This window comes from Berghia stephanieae, chromosome 12 (assembly GCF_034508935.2).
Source record: "Berghia stephanieae isolate SIO BIC M18660-M18661 chromosome 12, UCSD_Bste_1.3, whole genome shotgun sequence".
Taxonomy (NCBI): Eukaryota; Metazoa; Mollusca; class Gastropoda; order Nudibranchia; family Aeolidiidae; genus Berghia; species Berghia stephanieae.
Window position 1 is genome coordinate 3,907,801 of NC_088371.1, and position 8,645 is coordinate 3,916,445.

The following is an 8,645-nucleotide window of genomic DNA, read 5'->3' on the forward strand; positions in this document are numbered from 1 at the left end:
CATATAAAAACGCTCAATCTGGCGGTTGCATCAAAGATAAATCAGGTAGACTCCTCTTTGAGGTGGAAGAAATCGCCAATAGATGGAAAGAATACGTGGAGGAGCTATTCAATGCGGACAGAGGTGACAACCATATACAGTCCTTTCTACGGGGACCCACAATCCTAAGATCAGAAGTAGAGAAAGCCCTATACTGCATGAAAACAGGGAAGGCAAATGGAATAGATGGGGTGTCAACAGAAATGCTGCAAGCACTGGGTGAATTTGGTGTTGATGTGATAACGGACCTTATGAATGAAATATACGAGTCAACGCACATCCCAGAAGACCTTCGCACTTCTATCTTCATACTGCTACCCAAGAAAGCGGGTGCAATTGAGTGTTCGGACTACAGAACAATCAGTCTTATGTGCCATCTACTGAAACTCCTCCTGACAATAATCCTGAAAAGAATCTCGTCAAAAGTAGATCGTGAGATTTCAGAACAGCAAACTGGATTCAAAAAGAACAGTGGCACCAGGGAGGCAATTTTCGACTTAAAAATCCTGTCAGAAAAATACTTAGAGGTCCAAAAAGACATATATGCCTGTTTTATCGACTACTCAAAGGCATTTGATTCTGTTAGTCATCAGAAACTTATCCAGGACCTTGTGGCAATAGGTGTGGAAGAGAATGATGTGGCTCTAATCGCTAATCTGTACTGGCAGCAAAAGGCTCAGATAAAAGTGCAGGCAGATACAACAGATGCAATTGAAATCAAGAAAGGAGTGCGCCAGGGATGTGTTATGTCTCCTTGCTTGTTTAATTTATACACAGAGTCTTTATTTCGGCAAGTAGAAACAGCACAAGGGTTGAAGGTTGGTGGCCACAACATCAACAATTTACGTTACGCTGACGATACTGTCCTGTTGGCGGAAAGTAAGGAAGACCTACAGAAGCTAATTTCAAAAGTGAACGAAGAGAGTAAAGAAAAGGGGCTGTTCATGAATGCGAAGAAGACAAAAACAATGGTGATAACAAAAAAGAAAGAGCCCATAGACATAGATATAGAAATAGAAGAGTGTCCAGTGGAACAAGTAAAGGAGTTCACGTACTTGGGGCAGTTGGTAACATCCGATGCAAAGTCTGACAAAGAGATCAGGAGACGAATAATGCTGGCCAAAAATGCGTTCATGAAACTAAAGGCAATCCTCAACAACACAAATATCTCCATCAGAACACGAATGAGATGCACCAAATGCTATGTGTGGTCCATTTTCTTTTATGGTTGTGAAACGTGGACACTAACCGCACAGACAGAACAACGTATTGAAGCTTTTGAGATGTGGACGTACAGGAGAATACTGAAAATACCTTGGACAGCAAGAAAAACAAACATCGAAGTCCTCGACCTAATGGGCCAAAAACAAAAAGAACTTCTTTTGACTGTGAAGCACAAAAAGCTGTCATATTTTGGACATATGCGAAGACATGATAGTCTCGAAAAAAGGATAATGGAGGGAAGAATTGAAGGAAAGAGAGGCAGAGGAAGACAAAGGAAATCCTGGACAGATGGCATCAAGGAAGCTACAGGACGGCGCATGGCAGACTGTAACGAGGCTGCAATGGACCGTGAAGGATGGAAAGCCATGACATCCGACCTCTGGAAAGAGATGGAACCCGGGTAAGGTAAGGTAAGTGGTGCCCCCAAAGTTTCAGCAAGAAGTCTTAAATCTATGCCATAACATTCCCAGTGCAGGACACCAAGGATTGCAACGAACGAAATTGAGGATTAAGGGATCCTATTTTTGGCATAAAATCTCAAGGGATGTCCAACAATACGTTCAAGGCTGCTCATTATGTAACCAAAGTAAACATAGAAATAAAAAACATCGGCACCCCTTGGTACAGAATCATGCAGGTATACCTATGGAAAAGGTACATATTGATTTTCTTGGGCCCTTGACGAAGACACTCAATGGTAGTGAGTTCATTATGGTGATCATCGATCAATTCACGAAGTGGATTGAGTGCATACCCTTACCATCACAAGGAGCTGAAATCACTGCAAGAGCAGCCGTGAATGAGTTCTTCTCTAGATTTGGGTACCCCCTCGAAATAGTATCAGATCAAAAAAGAAATTTCGAGAGTAGCCTTTTAAAAGAAATGTGTCGGCTTCTCCACATTAAAAAGATGCGAACTACCGCCTATAAACCCTCAGCAAATGGCCAGGCAGAAAGGATGAACAAGACGTTGATGGCAGCAGTAAGAAGCTTTAGCCACTCGAAACCCAACACCTGGGATGAATATGTGCCACTAATTGCTTCTGCTATCCGCAGTTTAGTCAATCAACACACAGGCTACACACCAAACAGATTGATGCTAGGAAGGGAGCTGACAACTCCAAGTGATCTGGTGACACCTGGACCTGCAAGAGAACACGAACTCACTGAGGAGCATGTCATAAAATTACAAGAGAGCCTAGAGCTGGCTCATGAGACTGCTAGAAAAACCCTAAGGACAGAGCTTAAAAGGATGAAACGTGACTATGACCTGAATATCCACGTTCACACCTTCAGAAGAGGCGATGCTGTGTACCTCTTGAATAGGAAAGGTGGAAAAGAAATTGAAGCCAGTTTGAATTGGCCCCGCTATCATCATGACGGTTTTTTTCCCCCTTTGTTTATCGAATTAAGCTCAAAAATAATGAACTGAAAGTAGTCAACCATGACAACCTAAAGCTGTGCACTGACTCCTCATTACCGAAATGGATAAACAAAGAACAGCAGTCCATAATAACGGGTAATGCCCTGACCTATTGCCTTTGCAATCAACCCGATGATGGTGATACCATGATCCAATGTGATAACTGTTTTGAATGGTATCACGGGCAATGTATAGATTTAACGGACCGACAAATGGCTCAAATAAGTCAATATCATTGTCCCCAATGCTCAATGTGAATGAAGTAAAATAACTAATCAATCTTCTTTTTATGCACAGCACCATGAACCGCCAGACTGAGTTCAAAGTCATCCAGCTGATGGCGGAATTTCAGGCCTTTCGGGACGCCCAAGACGCCCAGAAAGGAGGGGACAGACACAATGGCAGGCAAGGCAGAGGGAGAGGAAAGGGTAGAGGCCATACCTCCCCATCGGCCAAGGGAGAGTTTAGGAGCTTTCAGCCTGACAAGTCAGCAGACTTAGATCTGCTCATGGACTTGTCTGAGCAAGAAGGTAAGTGTGTGGGACTTATTGATGCCCATTTCCATTTGGATCGATGGCACAAAGGGAAAAAGGGTCAAATTGACATGTTAGAGCAGTTACTAAAGTTCCATGTCAACCCCGCCCCCTCAGTTGATTTACCTATCCTGGGTGGGATGATAGTCCACTGTGACCCCATAAACTTTCCCCCCGAAAGCGAGCGAAGAGCGCTGAAAGGCAAATTTCCTAACTTTGGCATTGCCATAGGTATCCACCCTTCCCACGCCACTATGAACCGTAAAGCATTGTCTTATGCTATGAAGGAAGTCAGACGGTTGAGTCAAAATGACATTATCCAGGGGTTGGGAGAAATTGGCTTTGATTGGACGAAAAGGGGGACCCAAGAAGATCAGGAACATGTAGTGGGAACACTCATAACAGGTGCAAACCCCCTAACACCAATAATCTTACATGTCAGAGGGGAAAGTTCTGATAATTTTGGAACCCGAGCATATATGCATTGTCTAGATTTTCTATCTAAGAGGTTAAGTAAAGAACAATTCCTGCAATTGCACTCCTTCTCGGGTAATGGTGTAGTTCTGGACGAGTGGCTCGGTAGGTTTCCAAATACCTCTTTCAGTTATTCAGGCTTAATAAAAGCATTTAAATCGTTTCTATGTTATATGTTTGTGATGAGAATATTGGCTATTAAGCTTAACTGCTGGTCAAAATTACTTCGCGATGGTGGTGAACGAATCGGCGATCTCAAGAAGTGGGTGAGAGAGGGATCTAGAAATGACTTTGGGTTTGAAACGAATATTTTTGTGTTCGTGGATAGCTCACACGGTAGAGCCACGCTCTCACCTGCCAGGCGGAGTTGTCGTACCAATAAGGTCGCAGGTTCAAACCCCACCACCGCCGCGAAAAAAATTTTTATTCTCTATTGTCTTCTGGCACTTTTCTACTCACTTCATATCTTGTTGTTACCAACATAAGTGCCTGCTCCACTCACTTTTCTGAATTAAAAATTCACCCCATACACCGGAGCATACTCAATGTCTCAATCGTTTCTATGTTATATGTTTGTGATGAGAATATTGGCTATTAAGCTTAACTGCTGGTCAAAATTACTTCGCGATGGTGGTGAACGAATCGGCGATCTCAAGAAGTGGGTGAGAGAGGGATCTAGAAATGACTTTGGGTTTGAAACGAATATTTTTGTGTTCGTGGATAGCTCACACGGTAGAGCCACGCTCTCACCTGCCAGGCGGAGTTGTCGTACCAATAAGGTCGCAGGTTCAAACCCACCACTGCCGCGAAAAAAATTTTTATTCTCTATTGTCTTCTGGCACTTTTCTACTCACTTCATATCTTGTTGTTAACACTGGCTCTACACTATCGGAACAATGGCGGACGCCGTATGAAATATTTCTCCGGCGAGCTTAAACGCGTATCCAGAGGGGAAAAAAACCCCATCAATTTGATCATGTTTTGACTATTACACATTCTGATCACAAGGCATATGAAAAGGGAATGAAAAGTTCTAGCCAGAATGAAGAATAAAAAGTAATGATTTTCTTTATTTAGAACCAAGATGGCCGTCGTTGCTGGGCGCGTGACATCAGACTACTGAATCCAATTGGCGATAAGCGTGCTTGGCCGAATAACAGTAATCGGTATAATGCGATTTCACTGTACATTACCAGAACCCGATTGGAAGAAGACGGGTCCCCATGTCGTGTGTGACTGTTTTGATAATTCATTGACTTCAATGAGTGTTTGGGAACAGGGGACAGGGGGGGGGGGAGGGTTCGGGGAAGGGGGGGGGGGGGGCGGTGCTGTCGAGCACAGACAAACCACATTATGTTGGATGGAAAACGTTTGCAGACTTCGCAGAGAAAGTATGAAAATGAAAATTCTCTACTTAAAGATAGGATGAAGTTGACATCACTCGGGTCTTTGTTATTTTTTTATTTTTATTTTTTTTTGCCATCCGCCTTTGTGAGTAATTCTCACTAAACTGTATAAACCAGACTATAAACGTTCAAGGTTACACTTAGTTTTGTGTGTTGGTCCGTTATAATTCCGGATGGCAATGTTATGAACTTCTTAGCCAAGCGCATACTTTCTATAGATAGAATGCGCTTGGCCAAGGAGTTCACAACATTGCCATCCGGAAGTATAACGGACCAACACACAAACTCTGTGTAACCATGAACTTTTATAGTCTGGTTAATACAGTTTAGTGAGAACAACTCACAAACGCGGATGGCAAAAACAATAACAAAGGCCTGAGTGACGTCATCTGCATACTATCTATAGCCTGACACAAGAACACAATAGGATGTATAGATAGTATGCGCTTGGCTAAAAAGCTCATAACATTGCCATCCGGAAGTATAACGGACGAACACACAAAACTGTGTGTAACCATGAACGTTTATAGTCAGGTTAATACAGTTCAGTGAGCATTACTCATAAACGCGGATGGCAAAAAACAATAACAAAGACCTGAATGACGTCATCTTCTAACTATCTATAGTTTGTCGATATTTTTTTTGGTTTTTGCAGCGTCTAGTGAGTTGTCGTTAGTAGTGCTCAAGGTCGACGTATTGAATACAACTCGCAAATCTGAGATTTGAACATTTAATTTTTGTTTAGTGTCATTTTCATCGGTCGATATTTTACTGGATTCAAAGATTTATTGTCAAAATAAGATATTTGTGTTTTGTCGTTGTATGACAGATAGGGGGGGGGGGTGAGGGGGGAGGGGGGGGGGGGCTGTAGGGTGACTTGTTTGATTTAATAAATCGTGATCAATCAACCGTGACGACAGTCATTTACCGATTGGGTTCTATGAAGAAGGGTATACATTTTATAAAATACTTGACGTCTTCTGATAATATAATATAATATAATATAATATAATATAATATAATATAATATAATATAATATAATATAATATAATATAATGTAAAATAATAATATAATATAAAATAATAATATAATATAATATAATATAATATAATATAATATAATATAATATAATATAATATAATATAATTAATATAATTTAATATAATATATTATAATATAATGTAATGTAAAATAATATAATATAATATAATATAAGATAATATAATATAATATAATATAATATAATATAATATAATATAATATAATATAATATAATATAATATATAATATATATATAATATAATATAATATAATATAATATAATACGGTAAGCAGTGATTTCGATGGATTCATAATCTCTACATTGTAAATACTTCACCGTCTGAAACGGGAATAGTTAAGAGTTTAGCAACCACATAAAATTGATTTTAAAAAATATTATAAAAATGGATAGATAAATAAACAAATTATTGAATGACTAGAAATAAGAGTAGGAATTGAATCAATAGATATATAAAGGGTAAAAAGATAAGCAAAAAAATAATACATGAATAGATAAATAATCAAATGAATTAATAGATAATAGACAAAGGACGACACCCACACACACATACACACACACACACACACACGCATATATATATATATATATATATATATATATATATATATGACTGTCGGTGGGTAGTTGTAGGTACGAGCGTGCTGGATTATGTTGATGAGAGCGTATTATAAAATAAATAAGGTCACTCACATTTTTTTTTTTGCCGATACTATTGTTTCAATGAGTTTCCATATCGTCAGTCGACAATAGGGAATGAGATTAGTGGAAGAGAAGCGTCCCTTAATTGGACGTCACCCATAGTCTGTGACGTCACCGGCGGAAAAATTATTAGAGAGAGAACGTCATGTTGGTTGTGCGCATGCGTCTCTCGTCCTGAAGCGAGGACACTACGGATAATTGTCAACTGACGATATGGAAGGCATTGATATATATATATATATATATATATATATATATATATATATATATATATATATATATGTGTGTGTGTGTGTGTGTGTGTGTGTTGGGGGAGTTAGCTGAAACCACGTAGAGTGCTCGACAAATTAAATTCTTGGAGTGAATTATTAATTATTTCTCCTCACCTCGTTTTTTTTTCTTTATTTTTTTTACATATTCACCTATAACACTGTTTCGACCAGACAGAGACAACGCTGGTAGCGACCAGGTACTCATTTTTTACCTGAGTATGGTGAGAGAATGGAAATAAAGAGACATTTTTATGGCTTCAACGATGCGCCGCTCTAAGCGGGACACTTCGGTCCGAAGACGAGTGGCATACAACAAGATCAAAATATTGTCGCATAAGATTTGAACCCGAAGCCTCACGGTGATTAACGAATTTATGCTATGCATTTGAGTAAAATGATCACAACAACCGTCAGTCAATATAACGTACTACCAACAACACACAAAACTATAATATGTAACTTTAAACGTTTATAGTCTGGTTAATACGCAGCTAGAAGCAGTGAGGAAAACCCCAATTAACAGACTCCTGCTTGAAACAGACTCCCCATATTTACCTTTCAATCCCCTGGTAAAGCGAAATCACCCACACTACTTAGGGGAATCTGCTAAGGCCATCGCAGATTTAAAAGGTTTAAGCTTAACTGACATCCTTGATTCCAATTTCAAAAATTTTGAGCAAGCATTCAAGATACAAATAGATAAGGGAAATGCAGCATTCCACTCTGTCATTAAATACTAGCCTAAATATTAAGCTGCACAGAACAGGAATAATCCCTTTACTATTTTGCAGGCTCCTAAGGATACCTCTCCCTTCGTGTATATATATTGTACAGCCATACTCAGATGTGGATCTCTCCCCTTTGTATATAAGACCGTCCAGAGGAATAGTTCGCCCCTGAGGATTTAATTTTTTTGCTTGTGTTTAGTGTAAATATTCCAAACTACAAATTTTTATTGATTTTACTCAACATAATCTTCGGATTCTCATAAGGTAAGAATTTTCCTTTTTCCCCTTATGACTATAACTATTGAAGTGATGCATGAATTAGAAGGGGGAGGAATGTGGGGAAGATTATTGTGATAGGTTTATGTTGTTGTTGTTGTTGTTGTGTTTGTCATGACATGACTGTCAGTGTCTCGATCGAGCTGTTGTGAGTTATCTTCATGTTGTGTTCGTTCACTGTCTCCCGCGTAAACGTGACGTCATCATTTCTACCCTTTAAAAGCTCGCGACACCTTTCATTCTTTCTCTTGACCACAGCCTTATTCTAAGCAGACAACATACTGGGGCAGATATGTGATTTTGGCGTGCACTTCCGGATAGAAGCATGAAACTTTGCACCTAGGGGTTTTTGAGTATGCTGAATTCAAAAATGGCGGGAACCAACTTGTAGCTCTGGAATTTCCCGCCAAAAATTAAATATTCAAAATGGCCGCCATTAAAAATTGGATGTGTCTGTAAATAGTTAATAATTCACCAATTTCAATGATTTTGGTGTCTTTTCATATG